Genomic DNA, 20,294 nt, shown 5'->3' with positions numbered 1-20,294 from the left:
AGCCAGGATGGTCTCGATCTCCTGACCTCGTGATCCACCCGTCTCGGCCTCCCAAAGTGCTGGGATTACAGGCTTGAGCCACCGCACCCGGCCACCAACACTGTTTTTAATATATGACTTGTAAGGCAAGTTGGGGAGCATTTGTTCCTTATTAAGATGTACTGAGTTGAATAAAAGCCCCTCCAACCACCAACCCCCGAAAATATATGCCCAAGTACTAAGCTCCAGAATTTGTGAATGCACACTAATTTGGATAAAGAGTATTTGCATGTAATTAAGGTAAGATTATTGAGATTAGATCACTCTAAATTACCCAGGTGGCCTTTAAATCCAATGACCAGTGAGTGTCCTTCTAAGAGACAGAAGAGGAGACACAGACACAGAGGAAAAGGTCACGTGGAGACAGAAGCAGAGACTGTAGTGATGTGGCCACAAGCCCAGGGACACCTGGAGCCACCAGGAGCTGAAAGAGGCAGGAAGGATCCTCTCTTAGAGCCTCCAGGGGGAGCAAACCCCTGCCCACACCTTGATCTCAGATTCCTGGTCTCCAATACTGGAAAAAAATAAACATCTGTTACTTTAAGCCATCCAAATTGTTGTTATTTGCTACAGCATCCGTAAGAATTAAAACCTATAGGTATGAATTTTATGTTGCTGTCAAAAGGCTTCTTCTAGGATAAGTAGATATTTCACCTAGATAGCTGTAGCTTTTTCTCCTCTTCATTGGGATTGGAACTCAGTTGATGTCCTCCATCCTCCTATCTCAATATTGATTTTACTTACTCCTTAATCCTAACAATGAGCCTTTTTATATTGCTTAATTAAATATCAGTGTCTTTCTGGTCAACATGAGACCAAAAACCTTTTTACCTTGGGTCTGAGAAAGAGCAGTATTTCCCCTCCTCTTCCTCTTCCTCTTCTTCCTCCTCCTTCCTTCTTCTCCCTCTTTTTAGAGATGGAGTCTCTCTCTGTTGCCCAGGCTAGAGTGCAGTGGCATAATCCTAGCTCACTGCAACCTCAAACTCCTGGGCTCAAGTGATCTTCCGGCCTCAACCTACTAAGTAAATGGGACCACACACGTGTGCCATTATGCCCTATTTTTTTTTTTTTTTTTTACTTATTTGTAGAAATGAGGTCTCGCTATGTTGCCCAGGCTGGTCTCAGACCTCTGATCTCAAACCTCTGATCTCAAGTGTTCCTCCTCTTTGGCCTCCCAAAGCACTGGGATTACAGGTGTGAGCCACCATTCTTTGGCATGGTGGGGTATGCAGTAGGAGAGCAGCGGTGGTGGTAGTGTCTCCATACGGACTCTCACAAAAAGCGGTGTGGGCGGATATTGGATGCCTACTTATTTAGGGGCATCTAAATTCCTGTGCTAAATTAGAAAACTGGCAGCTCTTGAAAGGAGTGATGGCGTGAAGGAGAGATACCTGGACCAACCACCACACAACCCTTATAAATAATTGATACCCTTGGTTTTGATGCCACGTCCTCTTCCATAGTTGTTGGTTGAAGTGACACGTGATTCCAGGTGAGCTTTTCCAGATAAATTGCCCTGGAACTTCAGACTTTGTCGGGTGAATCGATGTGGAATTTCAGAATGGGCTGGAATGTCTAAGATGGGCATGACCAATATTCAGCTCAGTGTGGGGAAACTGGTGGTGGCCAGGGCTGGTTGCAGGCTGAGTTGCAGGGGTGACAATTCACCTGAGAAACAAAAAAACATGCAAATCCTGGTTGATGAGGAGTGATTTCACAAATAGTGACCGTGGAAGTCAATGTTGAAAAAACAAATAGATTCAGGGCATAAGGGTGCAGGTTTGTTACACGGATATATTGCCCAGTGGTGGGGATTGGCCTTCTATCCCCCAAACAGTGAACATAATACCAGATAGGTAATTTCTCAACCCTCGTCCACTTCCACCTTCCCCCTTTTAAAGGTGTCCAGTGTCTGTTATTCCATTCTATAGGTCCATGTGTACCCATTTTTAGCTCCCACTTACAAGTGAGAACATGTGGTATTTGATTTTGTTTCTGAGTTATTTCACTTAGGATATTGACCCTCAGCTCCATTTATGTTGCTGCAAAAGATATAGTTTCATTCTTTTTTATAGATGCATAATAGTCTTGGTGTGTGTATACCACATTTTCTTCATCCAATGAACACTTAGGTTCATTCCATGATTTTGCTATTGTGAATTGTGCTGCAGTAAAAATGTAAGTGTAGGTGTCTTTTCTGATAATTTCTTTCCTTTGGGTAGATAACCATTACTGGAGTTGCTGGGTCAAAGGGTAGATCTATTTTTAGTTCTCTGAGAAATCTACTACTGTTTTCCATAGAAGTTGTACAATTTTACATTCTCACCAACAGTGTATAAGCATTCCCTTCTGTGCATTCTCACCAAGAGGTGTTTTTCTACAAGACAAAATGTAGATTGACAGATAGATCAATGATAGGTAGATGGAATACAGATGACAGATAATAATAGGTAGGTAGATGATAAATGGAATAGATAGAATAAACAGACAGATAGAATATAGTAATAAAATGCATCTACCTGAAAATAGAGAAGAAAAAGATTGTGGGACTTTCCACTCTGTAACCCTGGGGCAAAGAAAGTAGCATTAATGAAAAAACAAAGAATGGGAAAATAAAATTTTTTATTCAGAACCACCCTTCCAGCAGAAAAGAATAGCGCAAGCAAAATATTAAGCATTTTGTATGCATTTGTGTAGGTCGTGGGAACTATTACAAAAAGGTGGATGTCGCATGTTTCAGTGCTTTTTCTTTTTTCTTTTTTTTTGAGACAGGCTCTCGCTCTGTTGCCCAGGCTGGAGTGCGGTGGCATGATCTTGGCTCATGGCAACCTCTGCTTTCTGGGTTCAAGGGATTCTCCAGTCTCAGCCTCCTGAATAACTGGGATTACAGGCTCCTGCCACCATGCCCGGCTATTTTTTATTTTTATTTTTAGTAGAGATGGGGTTTCACCATGTTGTCCAGGCTGGTCTTGAACTCCTGACCTCAAGTGATCACCTGCCTTGGCCTCCCAAAGTGCAGGGATTACAGGCGTGAGCCACCATGCCTGGACTCAATACATTTTTAATATACACAGTGCTTTGCCAATTTTGGAGGGTTGTCTACTATTGGAATTTCTGGGTTTTAATTTTTTTTTTTATGTTTGTGTTTCTCCCTTTTAGTTTGATATAATGCAACTCTTATTTTCTTATTGAAATAAAATCTCAGGCTCTCTCCATTGCATAGGCTGAAGCAGGTATGATGTAGGACGCTGGCTGGATTCAGACCCTTGAAGGAGGTTGGGCACGGTGACTCATGCCTGTAATCTCAGCACTTTAGGAGGCTGAGGTGGGCAGATCACTTGAGGTCAGGTGAAACCAGCCTGGCCAACATGGTGAAACCCCGTCTACCCAAAAAAACCCCAAAAAACAAAAATTAACCGAATGGTGGTGCGTGCCTGTAGTCCCAGCTACTTGGAAGGCTGAGGTGGGAGAATTGCTTGAACCCAATAGGTGGTGGTTGCAGTGAGCCGAAATCGCACCACTGCACTCCAGCCTGGGCAACAGAGTGAGACCCTGTCTCAAAAAACAAAAACAAAACAAAATCAGACCCTTGAAGCATGAGCATTTTGCTGTGTTTCATTTGGGAGCTGGCTGTTCTGCTTCCTCCTAACATCTCAAAAGACACTGGATGGCCTGAGCTCCCGGGTACTCTGGGCTGCCTAGTTAGCATTCTGTGGGTGGTGAGAAAAACGCAAATTGTCTCTGCAGGGCAGCAGACCCTGGAGTTTAAAGACTTCTCTTCTTTTATCAAATTGTGTATTTGCAAGGCGGGAGTTGAGCCCAGGAGACTACCCTGGGCAACCTAGTGAGATTCTGTCCCTACAAAAACTACACAAATCAGCCTGGCATAGTGGCACACACCTGTAGTCCCAGCTACTAGGGAGGATGAGGTGGTAGGATCACTTGAGTCCAGGATTTCGAGGTTACTGTGAGCTATGATCGCACCAGATTGCTGCATGGGGATGAGAAGAAATAGAGGGTGAACAGATCTCCTGCTACTGCACAGGACACTTTTGATTTCCCAGCTGGTGTTTGAAGGCTGTGCAAGGTGTTGGGTTGCAGGATGATGGAGATCCATATCATTGTGAATCCATGACTTGTGTGGCCGTTTGCATCAACTCAGCCTTACTGCAGATACTAACCTTCATTCCCCTCTCCAGCTATGCATTGGTTTTCTGCATACCACTTGGAATTTATGTTGGCTCTGAGTCATCCGATTCTCACATGATAAAGAACCAAATAATGACATATTATTTTAAAAGAATGTGTCTGCATATGGCTTCTTATCTGCCAAGTGTTGCACTTTAGGCATTTATATTGAGTTTCAAGATCTTGCCACTGCACTCCAGCCTGGGTGACAGAGCAATACCTTGTCTCAAAAAAAAAAAAAAAAAAAAACCAAGATAGAGCAGACATTTCCAAACAATTAAAATGTCCTCAAAGGGAGTTGTTGATATATTAGTCTGTTCTCAATGCTGCTAATAAAGACATACCTAATACTGGGTAATTTATAAAGGAAAGAGGTTTAATGGATCCACAGTTCCACATGGCTGCGGAGGCCTCACAATCATGGAGGAAGGCAAAGGAGGAGCAAAGTCACATCTTACATGGTGGTAGGCAGGAGACTGTGTGCAGGAGAACTGCCCTTTATAAAATCATCAGATCTTCTGAGACTCATTCACTATCACGAGAACAGCATGGGAAAAACCCACACCCATAATTCAATTAGCTCCCACCAGTTCCCTTCCACCACATGTGAGGATTATTACAATTCAAGGTGAGATCTGGGTTGAGACAGAGCCAAACCATATCAATTGATAATTAGCAGATTAAAGGGAAAAGGGCTAATCTGTTGACTAAGACAGCCTTCATGTTTCCCTCGGCTTGAGGGTTACAGTTTTCCTCCCGACCTCCTTGTCTTTCTATTTTTCAGTTTTAATTTTTTTGATACATAATAGATGCACATATGTTGGGGGTACATGTGATTACTAAATACACTCATAATTTGTAAAGATCACATCATTGTGATCAAGATATTCATCACTCTGCATATTTGCCTTTTTGTTTAGCTAGAAACATTTAAATTCTTATCTTTAGCTATTCTGAAATGTACAATAGATTACTGTAAACCACAGTCACTTACCCTGCTGATTTATTGAATGGTGGGTCTTATTTTATCAAAAATTCTATTTGCAAGGCAGGAAGATTGCTTGAGCCCAGGAGTTCGAGAATCAGCCTGGGCAACCTAGTGAGACCCTGTCTCTACAAAAAATACAAAAATTGGCCTGGCATGGTGGCACGCACCTGAAGTCCCAGCTACTGGGGAGGCTGGGGTAGGAGGATCACTTGAGCTCAGGAGTTCCAGGTTACTGTGAGCTACGACCATACGTATCACTGTACTACAGTCTGGGCAACAGAACAGAATCCTGTCTCCAAAAAAACAAAACAACTCCTACTTATTTGTACCCATCAATCAAACTATTTTTTATCTCTCTTCTCTGCCTCCTTCCCAGCCTCTGGTAGCCACCAATCTACTCTCTGTCTCCATGAGATCCAGGTTTTAAGCTCCCACCTGTGAGTGAGAACACGCAGTATTTTTCTTCTGTGCCTGGCTTATTTCACTTAACATAATGACCTCCAGCTCCATCCATCAGGCCTCCTTTGTCACGGAGGATTTATTTTAGGAAACTTGCAATTGTGAGTTCTTTCTCTACCTCTTTGAGATGCAAATCTTCTCCCAAATTTTCTTCTAGCCTTTTGCTAGTTTTGCAACCCAGGAATGTCTTTCTCAAGACCTCAGAGCCATCCCTTTAAAATGTAATTATTGAAGATGATACATCTGTCTCTCAGTCTTTGCAGAAGGGCAGGTTCCTAGTTTTGAAAAATTCCAATAAGCCAACACATAGCTTTACTGCTTTTCCTAACCTCTTCCTTATGTCTCCAGTTCCTTCTCAGCATCTCACCCCAGCACTTAAAAACTCTCCAGCCTTTTGTTTCAACGAAGTTAAGCTCCTTCTCTCTTCCGTATTGCAGTAGTCCTGACTGAGGCCTTCCTTGAAGGGTTAACTTGTCTGGTGCAATGTTTTCTTTGACAATGTCCAGATCAAAGGATCCCACAGAAACACTGAGTATGATTTTCGCCTGAGAAAGGGGAGGGTGAGAAGATAGATTGGGAGGCAGCTGTGTAGGCAGGGGACTTGGCCACGCCCTAAAGCTCTCCCAGTCTCACCTGTGAGTGGAGTGCATAGGCAGCAGTTCTTCTCCCCCGAGGCTGGGGGATGGAATCAGTTAGACTATTGAGGGCATCTGGAAGGGCAGCTGCCTCAGGGTTAGTCCTCAGGGTACGGTGGCCAATCGGTTTCTTTTGATCGACTGTTGACAATGTGTTTGTTGAATGGCAGCCTGCACTAGGCGAAACTGAAGCCACAGAAGACACCGCAGTGGGAAAACCAGCATGAGCCGCTGCCCCAAGGAACCTCAAAGCGCAGGCAGAGGACCAGCCATCCCAGCCGCACAGGTAAAGTGTGTCACCTGTCAGGTGGGCTTGGGGTGAGTGGGGGTGTGTGTGTGTGTGTGCGCCAAGGGGTGTGTGTATGCGTGTGAGCACATGTGAGTGTGACGGCTAGTGTGACTGCATGTGAGGGAGTGTGAACAAGCGTGCAAAAGTGTGTGCAAGTGTGTATGCATATGAGAATATGTGTGGATAAGTGCATTTGAAAGCCCGTGTGTGTGTGTGTGTGTGGTCATGAGGGTTAGTGAGCAAATGCACAGGATATGTGTGTGTGCATGGAACACTGTCAGTGTGTGTGTGGCAAGTGTGTAGGCATGTGAGGACAGGCAGAAGTGTGTCAGTGTTGTGATGGGAGTGTGAATGTGTGCACAAGGGTGTGGAGTCAATGAGTGTATAGGAATGTGTGTTACCTATGAAGGCATGTAATGTGTCAGTGTGTGTGCGTGTGTGGGAATGAGCGCTTGTGGGTGTGTCCATGTGTGTGCCAGTGGGTATATGTGAAAGCATGTAAGAGTGTGTCATGTGATGGTGTGTGGATGTGTGTGTATAAATGTGAGAGCATGTAAATGAGTGTTGAATGAGTGTATGAGTGTGCATATGTGAGGCTGTGCGTGAGTGTGTGAATGTGTGTAAGTGTATGTGCATGTGACAGTGGAAGTGTAGGGGTGTGATACATGTGTGGGTGTGAGTGCCAGTGTATGAGTGTACGTGGTGTGGATCTGAGTGTGCACAGTGTAAAGGGCATGTGTGTACAAGTGTGCAAGGGCAAGTGTAAAGGGCATGAGTGCAAGTGTGTGTGAGGGTATGTGAATGAGTGGTCATGTGCATGCATGTGTGAGTGCACGCTCAAAAGCATGGATGGGTGCAAGCCTCCCCTACTAACTCCTGTGGTCAAAAAAGGATGTGTTTTCTGTGTTTCAACAATGTTTTAAGATTATGTACTGTATTTAATACGTCTTAAATACGTCTTAAATATTAATACGTCTTAATACTGCAGTGTTTTTCTCTGTTTAAAGCGCAGCAGGGGGCTGGGCGCAGTGGCTCACACCCGTAATCCCAGCACGTAGGGAGGCCGAGGCAAGTGGATCACTTGAGATCAGGAGTTCAGGACCAGCCTGGACAACATGGTGAAACCCCATCTCTACTAAAAATACAAAAACTATCCGGGCATGGTAGTGGGTGTCTGTAAATCCCAGCTAATGGGGAGGCTGAGGCTGGATAATCACTTGAACTCAGGAGGCGGAGGTTGCAGTGAGCCGAGATTGCACCACTGCACTCCAGCCTGGGCAACAGAGCAAGACTCTATGCAAAAAACCCCAAAAAACCCAATGTAGCTAAAGGCAATTTGATAATAACAATGGCATCGAAATGAGAATTGTGTCAGAAAAACCAAAAACAATAATGAAATGGCTCCTCTATAACCCATCCCCCAAAACCCACGTAGAGAAGAAGACAGGGCTGGGCGTGGTGGTTCATGCCTGTAATTCCCGCACTTTGAGAGGCCCAGAAGGAAGGATTGCTTGAGTCTGGGAAATCAAGGTACAGTGAGCTGTATTTGCCCCACTGTACTTCAGCCTGGGAGTCAGAGTGAAACCTTGTCTCAAAAACAAAAAGAAGAAAAGGATACCTGAGTTACTAACTCTGATCATCACTGAGTGCAAAGATTCTGGTATTCTGGTGTTTTCCATTTTCTTTTAGCTTATCTTCATTTTGAGTTTTCTAGAAGAGCATTTATTGCTTTTTTTTTGAGATGGAGTCTCACTGTGTTGCCCAGGCTGGAGTGCAGTGGCGTGATCTCGGCTCACTGCAGCCTCCACCTCCCGGGTTCAACCAATTTTCCTGCCTCAGCCTCCCGAGTAGTTGGGACTACAGGCGCATGCCATTTCGCCTGGCTAATTTTTTGTATCATTTTTAGTAGAGACAGAGTTTCATACTGTGTTAGCCAGGATGGTCTTGATCTCCTGACCTCGTGATCCACATGCCTTGGCCTCCCAAAGTGCTGGGATTATAGGCATGAACCACTGTGCCCGGCCACATTTATTGCTTTAAGAAAAAAAAATTTCACTTGATGGAAAAAAGCTAAAATGAGGTTGCCTAGAAAAGTATCATTACTAAAAACATTCTTCTTCTTTCATGGAGTTTTTTTTTTTTTTTTTTTGAGACAGAGTCTCGTTCTGTTGCATACGCTAGAGTACAGTGGTACAATCTCAGCTCACTGCAACCTTCGCCTCCCAGGTTCAAATGAATTCTTGTGCCTCAGCCTCCTGTATAACTGGGATTAGAGGCATGCACCACCACGCCCGGCTAATTTTTGTATTAGGGTTTTGTCATGTTGGCCGGGCTGGTCTCGAACTCCTGACCTCGAGTGATCCACCAGCCTCAGCCTCCCAGAGTGCTGGGATTACAAGTGTAAGCCCCTGCACCTGGCCCTTGTTTTGGCTAACTCTATGAGTGAAACTCTTTCTGCCATGGGAGATTGTACCTTACCATTGTTTATTTCCAGGGTCTCCTGAGAACACAGACCAGAATTACTGAGGTAATCTTGGCACATTTTCTTTAACCATTTTATGTGACTTTCAAATTCCTTATATGTAGCTGGGAAAAAAGGCTTTGCTAGATGATTTTTAAAGATTAAGAAAAAAGTTTAAACCCGAGGCACTGATAAGGAAAATAAAGAAAACCTAAACAAAGTTTCAGTTCTCAGCCCCTGAGCAGCCACTTGGTGGGCGTTTCCTTCAGTCCCCAGTGAGCACCTACTGTGTGCTCTGTATGGCGCAGGGCAGGGGAGGAGCAGGCCAAGAAACAAGCCTTGGGTCAGGGCCACAGAGGGCACAGTGAGCTCTCAGGACAGGGCGGGAAGGGAAGGCAAAAAGGCCCTGGGCACGGGCTGGGCTGTCGGCTCCCGAGGGGCGCACTGAGCCTGCATCCATGGGAAGTGTGAGGCAGAGGCAGCCTGGACTGCAGCCTCAGAGCGGAGCAGAACCTGGGGTGGAAGAGGCCAGCTGGGGCGAGTGGGCACCAGGAGAGCTCAGGCTGGCCATTATTTGTGGCTGCCATTTCCATTTCCAAAAAAGTATGATTATTTCAGTTAATGGAGAAAAAGCACTGACAAAATTCAACACCCTTTCATGATTAAAAACACTCAACAAAGAATAGAGAAAACTACCTCAACATAATAAAAGTATATGTGAAAAACCCACATCACACTCAATGGTGAAAAACTGAAAGCTTTTCCTCTAAAATCAGGAACAAGACAAGGATGCCTGCACTCATTACTTCTATTCAACACAATGCTGGAAGTTCTAGCCGGCACACTTAATCAAGAAAAAGAAATAAAAGGCATCAAAATTGAAAAGAAAGAAGTAAAATTATCTCTATTTGCAGATAGGATTTTATAAGTAGAAATGCCTGAAGAGTGCGTGCACGCACACACACACACTGACACTCACACTCAGGAACTAATAAACGAGGCCAGGCACGGTGGCTCATGCCTATAATCCTAGCACTTTGGGAGGCAGAGGTGGGCGGATCACTTGAGGTCAGGAGTTTGAGACCAGCCTGGTCAACATGGCAAAACCCCATCTCTATAAAAAATACAAAAATTAGCCAGGCATGGTGGTGGGAGCCTGTGGTCCCAGCTACTTGGGAGGCTGAGGCACAAGAATCACTTGAACCCTGGAGGCAGAGGTTGCAGTGAGCCAAGATTGTGCCACTGCCCTCCAGCCTGGGTGACACAGCAAGAGAGTGAGACTCTGTCTCTTTTAAAAAAGAAAAAATAATAACAATTTAAAAAAAAAACTAATAAATGAAATCAGCAATGTAGTAGCATACAAAGTAAATACACAGGTCAGGTGTGGTGGCTCACACCTGTAATCCCAGTACTTTGGGAGGCCGAGGTGAACGGATCACTTGAGGTCAGGAGTTCAAGACCAGCCTGGCCAACATGGTGAAATTGTTTCTACTAAAAATATAAAAAGTTACTGATGGTGTGTGACTGTAGTCCTAGCTACTAGGGAGGCTGAGGCAGGAGAATCACTTGAACCTGGGAGGCGGAGGTTGCAGTGAACTCAGACTGTGCCACTATACTGCAGCCTGGGTGACAGAGTGAGACTGGAAAAAAAAAAATCAATACACAAAAATCAGCTGCATCTCTAAATACTAACAATGAATAGTCTGAAAAGGAACTAAAGAAAATGAAAATTCCACTTAAAATCTAGCAATTCCACTTCTGGATATATACTCCCAAAAACTGAAAGGAGGGTTTCAGGGAGGTAGTTGAACACCCGTGTTCATAGCAGCATTATTCCGAATAGCCAAAAGGTGGAAGAACCTAAGTGTCCATTGATAGATGAATGAATACGCAAAATGTGGTATATGCACAACAGCGAGATTTTACTCAGCCTTGCAGAGGAAGGACATGCAGACACTTCCTGCAACATGAACCTTGAGGATATTGTGCTAAGTGAAATAAGCCAGTCACAGAAAGACAAATATCCTGTGATTCCACTTCTGTGAGGAAAGTAGCATAGTGAGAATCATAGAGACAGAAAGTAGAATAGCGGCTGCCGGGGTTGCGGAAAAAGGGAGTGGAGAGTTGGTGTTTATGGGGACAGTTTTAGTTTTCTTTTGTTTGTTTTTTCCCCGCTTACCCCAACTTGAAGCTCAGAGTTTTAGCTGTAGATGAAAAGAGTTCTGGAAATGTGTGGGGGTGATGGCTGTACAACATTGTGAATGTATTTAATACCCCTGAACCACACACTTCAGTATGGCTAAGATGGTAAATGTTATGTGTATTTTATTACAATATTTTGGAAAAAAAATTTTGATGTGATAATGCAAACTTATAGCGACTCATACCTGCTTTATTGGGAGTTTCAGAAGGGGCAGGAGGGGGAGGACACGCTAAGCAGCCAGGGGCTACTGACACTCCAGAAGCACCCCCAGGGACTGCCTTTCTCAACATCACCCTCTGGAATGGCAGCGCCAGCCAAGAGCGCACTGCCATTGGTTTTCCTGACCAAACCTCAAGAAACAGCTGCGTTCCCATCAGATGTGCTCACTAAATCATGCCGACACACAGACACGCAGCTTCCAGCCTGTTCGGCAGCAGTGCAAACACGGGGGGTCTCAGATCCTCCACTAGAATGATTCTGGTCCTGCTTGAGCCTTCGCCTGAGTCCCCATCACACATTGTAAAGGTCAACTTAAGGATGATGGGCAGGCAGAGGCAGGAATAAGGACTGATACGGTTTGAATCCATCCCCACCCAATCTCACATTGGTTTAGTACCATCCCCTTGGTGCTGTTCTCATGAGAGCTGGTGGTTTAAAAGTGTGTGGTACCTACCCCAACCCCTTGTCCCTGCTGTGGCCATGTGATGTGCCTGCTCCCACTCTGCCTTCACCGTGACTGTTTGTGAAGCATCCCCAGAAGCTGAGCAGATGCCAGCACCATGCTTCCTGTACAGCCTGTGCAACTGTGAGCCAACTAAACCTCTTTTCTTTATAAAATACCCGGTCTCAGGTATTTCTTTATAACAGTGTGAGAATGGCCGGAAACACCACTCAAAGACGCAAACATTACCTGCAGGCCACCGCATGCTGACTGTCACCAAGCAGGAGCCGGCCGGCCCCTCCCTCATGCGGAGCCGCTGGCATGGACAGCCCCGGGGAGCTCAGGCCGAGCGTCCTTTCCGCCGTGCACCCCCGGACGGTGCTCTCATTGGCTTTCTCAGACAGCACCATCTCAGGGTCCAGCTGGCCATGGCCTGGATTAAGTTTAAAATGCTGCGCCAGTCCCCACCTCCCTACATATGACTTTTTACAAGTCTGACACTTAAAGCTTTGGGACCTCAGGGAGCAGCTTGATAAGTCAAAGAGCGCCTGCCTCTCCCTCTGATCTTCTTCCACGCTGAGTTCTGAATCATCATCAGAATCTGACAGATGACCGTCCGCCAAATCATCCCTTTTTATGAACTTATCTTTAGCTTTATACTTGGTAGGTCGAGATACCCGTCTCAATGTGTCTTCACTTTTAACGATGGTTTTAGTTTCTCAGTATGTTTTATATGCAAGTTGGAAATAAATAAATGTGCTGAACTGGATTAAACATGTCGATTGGAGGCCGACAAAGGGGTCAACATGGAGCCCTGTCCATTTGGAGCCTTGAGGGCTGGGACTCTCTTTGCAGGGACCACCTGGAGGGCTGGCAGTGGTCTCTATACAAGCGCCTGAGCAGGAGGCTGCTGTAGGTCACTTAGGAGACATGACCGTAGCTCGGTTCTCACGAGGGGCTGTACCCTGAGCAGCTGAAGGCTGGTGATGTGGAGCCCCACCAGGTGGGAATTCCCCCAGGGCGGCTGGCTGTCTTGCAGATTGGGGCTGGATTGTGGCCAGTAGGGACGTTGGCCGTTCCTGACCTTTTGTTTCTCCAGACGTTACCTTGACACAAATGGCGTCTAGTTGCTTTCCTACAGAAAGACAAGTAAGGGAAAAGAAGCATTGTGCTTATCAACATGTCTGCAATTTTGCTCTCATAGTAAATCCATTATTGACATTTTTTTCTAAATTACATCTTAACATATACAATTTATGTAACGTGTTTGTATTAAGTGTTTTTCAGACCTTTCTGACCAGAAACCACAGTGATACAGGCTGGGTGCAGTGGCTCATGCCTGTAATCCCAGCACTTCGGGAGGCCAAGGTGGGCAGATCACTTGAGGTCAGGAGTTTGAGGCCAACGTGGTGAAACCCTTTCTCTATTAAGGATACAAAAATTAGCCAAGTGTGGTGGTGCACGCCTGTAATCCCAGCTACTTTGGAGGCTGAGGCATGAGAATCGCTTGAACCTCGAGGCGGAGGTTGCAGTGAGCCAAGATCGCGCCATTGCTCTCCAGCCTGGATGACAGAGCAAGACTCCATCTCAGAAAACAAATAAAAAGTCCAGGCATGGTGGCTCACGCCCGTTATCCCAACACTTTGGGAGGCCGAGGAGGGTGGATCACTTGAGGCCAGGAGTTCGAGACCAGCCTGGCCAACATGGTGAAACCCCATCTCTACTAAAAACACAAAAGTTAGCCAGGTGTGGTGGCATATTCCTGTACTCCCAGCTACTTGGGAGGCTGAGGCAGGATAATTGCTTGAGCCTGGGAGGCGGAGAGGCTGCAGTGAGCTGAGATCGTGCCACTGCACTCCAGCCTGGGCGATAGAGCTAAGCTCAGTCTCAAAAACAAAAAACCAAAAACAGACCACAGTGACACATTTTACATTACGACCTAGTACACATGAATATAAATATTTGCATACATAAACGAAGTGAGAAGTTGATGGAACTACTTAGCATTCCTATGTAAATGCCTGCTGATTGTATCTATTCTACATCACTTTTTTCTTTTCTTTTTTTTTTTTTTTTTGGAGATAGGGTCTCATACTCTGTCGCCCAGACTGGAGTGCAGTGGCGTGATCTCAGCTCATGGCAACCTCCGCCTCCCAGGTTCAAGTGATTCTCCTGCCTCTGCCTCCTGAGTAGCTGGGATTACAGGTACACGCCACTGTGCCTGGCTAATTTTTATATTCTTAGTAGAGATAGGGGTTTCATCATGTTGGACGGGCTGGTGTCAAACTTCTGACCTCAAGTGATCCACCCGCCTCGGCCTCCCAAAGTGCTGGGATTACAGGTGTGAGCCACTGCACTTGGCCCTAATCTACATCACTTTTAAAAAAATGTTAGTCATAATCCACTAAGTTGGTTTCATGATGAATTAAGAGATAATAAAAGCCTTCTTAACAGTTTTACCCATGTGTTTTTGCTTGGAGTTTTCAGTACTCTAAAATCAGATGTAATTCATAGTGTGGGCCCATGTTTTTAAAAAAGTTTCTAATGAAATTCTAGAAGCCACAAGAAAGCCATAAAGAACAGTGTTACCCAGGATCCTCCTGCCCAACGTGCATGCCCGATTCTTCACCCTGTCCTGAACGTGCTGTTCAGCATTCTTACGCTTTTTAAATATTTACATGGCATATGCAGATATTTCTAAAAATATATAGTTCAGTTCTGAAATGCTTTAAAACTTTATAGAAATGATATCATCTGCAACTTGATAGGGCTTTTTGAGGTTTCTTTACTCCATTTTGCTTTGTGAATTTTATCCTCATTGACATGTGTAGCTCTTGGGTTGATTTTCTCTGCAGTATGAGTACACCAATCTCCTATTGATGGACAGGTACTTTCCAACATTCTGCTCTGAAGTCTGCTCTGAATCTCCATGGATGTATGTGTGGACATGTGTCAGTTTCTCCAGGGGCACGTATCTAGGAGCAGGGCTGAATATCTTTTCTTTTTTTGAGACAGGGTCTTCCTCTGTTGTCCAGGCTGGAGTGCAATGGCATGATCTCAGCTCACTGCAACCTCCGCCTCCCAGGTACAAGTGATTCTCCTTCTGCAGCCTCCTGGATAGCTGGGATTACAGACACATGCTACTACGCCTGGCTAATTTTTGTATTTTTAGTAGAGATGGGGTTTCACTATGTTGTCCAGGCTGGTCTCAAACTCCTGACCTCAACTGATTTGCCCCACTCAGCCTCCCGAAGTGCTGGAATTACAGGCATGAGCCACCGTGCCTGGCCGGGCTGAATATCTTCAACAACTTTTTACAAATATATCTAACAAAATTTCAAATACATGTGCTTTTTGACCCAGTAATTCCACTTCCTGGATTCCAAAATTTAAAAAAACTCAGCCATAAAGATGTTATGTTCTACGAGGATCAAGGCAGCACTGTCTGTAATAGCAAAACATCTACCAAAGGGGAGAGCTACCTTCAACAACATCCCACAAATATTTATTGAGTACTGACCATGTGCATGAGACACTGCTACAGGTGTCAGGGAAACAGCTCTCATACAGCTCAGGGGAGAAGGTCGGGAAGCAAAAGAAACAAGGCTTCTGCCCTCACAGAGCAGAAATAATGAGCATTTTCCTCCACAGAGAAAAAGAGGCAAACCTCATCATCCAGAGCACGATTTCCCAACCAACATTTCAGAACATAATCCTTTGACATGAGTGGCTGGAGGATGCCCAGCAGCATCTCTGCCTCTACCCACTAGATGCCAGCAGTGATCCCAAGTCCTGACAAGATATTGCCAAGTGTCCTTTGTGGGGCAAAACTGCCCTCGGTTGAGAACCACTTATTTGGGACCACCAACTGGCCCTCTTTGGACTCAGCCTTCTGGTGTGACCCTAAAACAGTAGAAAGTCAATAAAAATGTCAAACAGGACAGAATAAAGACCCTCGCTGAGATCAGGCTGGAGTGTGTCTCTCGTCTGTCTCTTGTTATACACTAGTACAAATAACAGAGGTCAAGTGTACCGAGCTGGCACCACAGCCCTGGGAGTCCCCATTTCTGGGCTACTTGTGAATCAAATGACAGCTAGATTGTACATAATGTCTGTTTGATTTTACTAAGTCACATAGAATCTCTCTCTCTGGGCCAAACACATATCACACCTGTAATAGCAGTGCTTTGGGATGCTGAGGCGGGAGGATTGCTTGAGGCCAGGAGTTCAGGGCCAGCCTGGGCAACAGAGCAAGACCCTGTCCCTACAAAACATTAAAAACCAAAACCCAAAAAAAAAAAAAAAAACCCCGCAAAAAACAAACTCTCACTCTGTTGCCTCGGCTGGACTGCAGTGACACGAAATTCTTGGCTCACTGAAACCTCCACCTCCCGAGTTCCAGTGATTTTCCTGACTTGGCCTTGCTGGTAGCTAGGCTTGCAGACATGTGCCACCACGACTGGCTAATTTTTGTATTTTTAAGTAGAGACAGGGTTTCACCATGTTGGCCAGACTGGCCTCAAATTCCTGATCTCAGGTGATGCACGCGCCTCAGCCTCCCAAAGTGCTGGGATTACAGCTGGGATTACAGGCGTCAGCCACCGTGCCCTACCTACAAAACATTTTAAAATTAGTCTTCATGGTACATGCCTGTAGCCCCAGCTGCTCCGGAGGCTGAGGGGGAAGGATCGTTTCAGTCTGGGAGTTTGAGGCTGTGCCGTAGTGAGGTATGATCAGTCCAGCCTGGGTGAGAAGGCAAGACTTTGTCTCAACAAAACTACAAAACAACAAAATACATATACACACAGACAACCTAAACCCTATTGTTTTAGGATAACCACAGCAGCAAAGCTGGCCTAATATTCATCCTCTATCCTGACTGGCTTACCCTGTGGGTATTATGCTTCATGCTTGCTTGTGTGTTTATTTCATTCAGCGAACGTTTACTAAATATTTCTGGATAAACACATATACACCAGCCAAGACCTAGCCTCACCCTTGAGATGGTGGGAAGTTTCCCTGCCATGCCTTAGTCCTCGCAGACCTGCTGAATCAGATCTCCCGGGGTGGAGACCCCATCTGCCTTTCAAAAGCTCCACTGATTCTGAAGGCAGACAAGGTTCCCTATAGAATGCAGACAGGTGAGGCAGCCAGGAAAAATGTCATCGTGGTACAACAGGTGCAATAAAGAGGCAGAGTGGCCCAGAGGTGGTGCACTGCCCAGAAGCAGTGATCTCTGAGAGGCATTTTGAAGGCTGGGAATTGTTGCCAGGTAGGGCATTCTGAGTATAAAGAAAAACATGTAAATGCATGGATGCATGAAAAGGGGCAGGTATGTTGGATGGAACTGGACATTTCTAGGGCGTGGGAAGAGGGAGGATGGGGAGAGACACGGGCCTCCATCTGACCCAAGTGTGTACACTGGTCCGTGCTTCTGATCCACAGCAGGCCACTGGGCCTTCTGCTGTGGTGGCTGAAATGCACCCCACCACCTGCCCCAGAACCTGTCTCTCCTCTTCTGCATTTTCAACTCAGACTCACCCTTTCAAATCTAGTTCCAATACCACTTCTTCAACAAAGCTGCTTCTGATCGCCTCAGCCAGAAACAATCTCCCTCCCTCTAACTACATTTAGTTCTTCATCACTATCTTTAGCTTTCTGGCCTTGATTAGAAGGTATCTGGGTCGTGTTTTATCTCCTGTTAGTTCATAAGCTACTGAGGGGCAAAGTACACATCCAGTTTGCCTTCGTGGCCTCCATGACACAGCTGGGGCTGAAAAAGTATTAGCAGAATGTGCTACAAAGGTACATTATTGGAGGTAGAATTGATATCATCTCCAGATTAGCTACAGAATAAGTCCCATCATGCTGCCTAACCTTGACTAAGTTTGCTTTTACTTTATGAAAAATATGTCATTTTTTGACTCCATTCCAAACCCAAAAAGCTGTGGTCACATTCAGCAGGGTGTGCTGGGGAGAACAAGGGCTCTGGAGGGCAGCCACACCTGAGGGACCTTGGGCAAAGCCACTCAACCTCCCTGAGCTTGTTTCCCACCTGCAAAATGCTGGCACGGAAACACTGTGGCGAGCTAAGCAACGCAGCACGGTGCCCGGCACAGAGCAGAGGCTCTGCAGATGGCTGTCCCGGGATGGCATCTTGCAGCCTTCTGACCCAGACCAAAGTCCAAGAAGGTCGAGTTACCCAAGGTCACACCTCTAGAGAGTGTGGCATTTGGGCAGAATCATACGCGTCTTCCTAAACCTTAGCAAGACAACTCTCCACTCTTGATGATCAACTGGATACAACCACCCCAGGCAGCTAAAAGCACGAGTGAAGTCAAAAACCTCAGGAGTGAAGATGGCCGATTCTCTCCTCTAATGCATCGCTTCTAGTGGAAAAAGCTCTCTTCTTTTGGCAGTTTTGGGATGAGACTAATTTTATTTACAACCTCAGTACTGAAATGAGATGGAATTGTACAGGCGTCTTGTAGAACTGCTGGGAGGACAACGAGGATACCCACCCCAAAAGCATACTATCTGTATGCAAAAATAGAGAGAGAGAGATAAGAAAATGCTGAGAAGCAGCAATGAAAAAAAAATGCTGGGCCGTGGCACTCGCTGTGCCTCAGCCCTGAAAAGCTCAGTTGGTTCCTTTGAATTCATTCAGGTCTCAGCTGCGGTGTCTGGCCTAAGGGACCGCCCATTCTAAAGTGGCCCCGTCACACGCAGAACCTGCCTGATGTTCGTTCTTCGAGTGTGTTGAAGGCTGCACCTCCTGCATTTAGGTGGGAGTGCCGGATACCCCGTCTCTGAGCGCTCCACAAAGGCTGAACGAGTGGTCAAAAGCGTGTAAGAAGAGCCAGGCAGCACAGAGGAGCCCCGGGCAGGGCTGTGGAGGCAGAGAGGACACGACGGCGTCCCAGGCAGAGGGCCCAGCGTGAGCATCGGCTCATCAAGTGAGGCTCCTGCAGTGAAAACTCCAGGGTGGTGGCAGGTGGGGGCTGAACGCCGTCCCTAAGGAACTCAGCTTCGGGACACCCTAAGTCTTGACTGGGTCCAGATACTGGCCTCCCCGGCCAAGCAGCTAACCCCGCCGCGGGACCTCAGCCCCCTCCGGGCCTCAGTTTCCCCATGTCCCTCCCGGAGCCTCACCTGGGACAGCAGCAGGCGCGGTGGGCGAGGGGCCTCAGCGCCAGGGTCCCGCTGGAGGGCGACCTACTGGGCCTCGGAGGCAGCAGCTGCGCCTTCGTGACCTGCTTCAGGACCCGCCGCAGCTGCTCAGGGCCCAGCGGGGTCACATGTGCGATGCTGCCCTGGCCCGGAGAAGGCTGGCGGGTCCAGAGAGGTCCAAGAGATCCTGCAATTCGTTCCTACCCGGACGCTACTCACAGTATCTGAAAGGGGCATTTTTCAGAAACAGTTGTATAGAGTTCCTTGTGGGGTGGCGGTGGAAAAAAAAGCTAAAACCGTAGTCGATGCAGCAATTGAGCCCGCGACCTTGGTGTTATCAGCACCACGGTGTTACCAACTGAGCTAACCGACTGCCCGACCCAACACTGCCGCTGGAGCGTATAAAAGGGCTCCATGTTCGCGCCCGTCCACGAGTCATTCCTTGCCAAGCCCGCGCGCAGCTGGCTGCCTCCCGCTTTCCCCAAGTTGCGGAGACACTGGTGAGGAGCCACCGCCCTAGCGCTGGCCGGGTTCCTCCCACTCTTCCCTGCCAGGGTGCCCTAAACAACCTCTGGGCCGAGACCGAGAGATCCCTCAATTCGCTCCCACCTGCAAGCGGCTCACAGTACTTGAAAGGCGCATTTTTCAGAAACGGTTGTGTAAAGAGTTCCTTGCGGGGTGGCGGCGGAAAAAAAAAAAAGCAAACCTAAGACTACGGCCGGTGCGGGAATCGAGCCCACGACCTTGACGTTATCAGCACCACGCGCTTACCAACTGAGCTAAGTGACCACCTGATGTCATACCCCTACCGGAGCATATAAAAAGGCTCTACGTTGGCGCCCATCCCCAAGCGATTCCCTGCCAAACCTGCGTGCAGTTGGCTGCCTCTCACTTTCCCCGAGTTGGGGACTCTGGTGAGGAGCCACTGCCCCAGCGCTGACCGGGTTCCTCCTGCTCTTCCCTGCCAGGCTGCCCTCGACAACCTCTGGGTGGAGACCAAGAGATCCCGCAGTTCGCTCCCACCCCCACGCAGCTCACAATACTTGAAAGGTGTATTTTCCACAAACAGTTATATAAAGAGTACCCTGTGGGGTGGCGGCGGGAAAAAAAAACTAAAATTGTGGCCGGTGCGGGAATCGAGCCCGCGACCTTGGCGTTATCAGCACCACGCTCTTACCAACTGAGCTAACCGACCTCCTGA

At 46.8% G+C, this 20,294-nt stretch overlaps 1 non-coding gene and 1 pseudogene across 2 annotated transcripts; both read right to left on the bottom strand.

Annotated features, from left to right (window-relative positions):
* Positions 1 to 1,453: 1,453 nt before the first annotated feature.
* LOC105533639 lies at positions 1,454 to 19,509 on the bottom strand (annotated as a pseudogene). The gene is made up of 7 exons (XR_001005144.1): positions 19,462 to 19,509; positions 19,076 to 19,251; positions 18,649 to 18,812; positions 12,173 to 13,058; positions 2,559 to 2,605; positions 2,366 to 2,416; positions 1,454 to 1,707 (listed from the first exon to the last, which is right to left on the bottom strand). The product of XR_001005144.1 is annotated as a zinc finger protein 839-like (transcript).
* A 705-nt stretch (positions 19,510 to 20,214) lies between these two features.
* TRNAI-GAU lies at positions 20,215 to 20,288 on the bottom strand. The gene has a single exon. It is a non-coding gene; the product is annotated as a tRNA-Ile (tRNA).
* Positions 20,289 to 20,294: the final 6 nt, after the last annotated feature.

This window comes from Mandrillus leucophaeus, unplaced genomic scaffold (genome assembly GCF_000951045.1).
Source record: "Mandrillus leucophaeus isolate KB7577 unplaced genomic scaffold, Mleu.le_1.0 Scaffold127, whole genome shotgun sequence".
Lineage (NCBI taxonomy): Eukaryota > Metazoa > Chordata > Mammalia > Primates > Cercopithecidae > Mandrillus > Mandrillus leucophaeus.
This window is presented reverse-complemented; position numbering and strand designations above follow the sequence as displayed.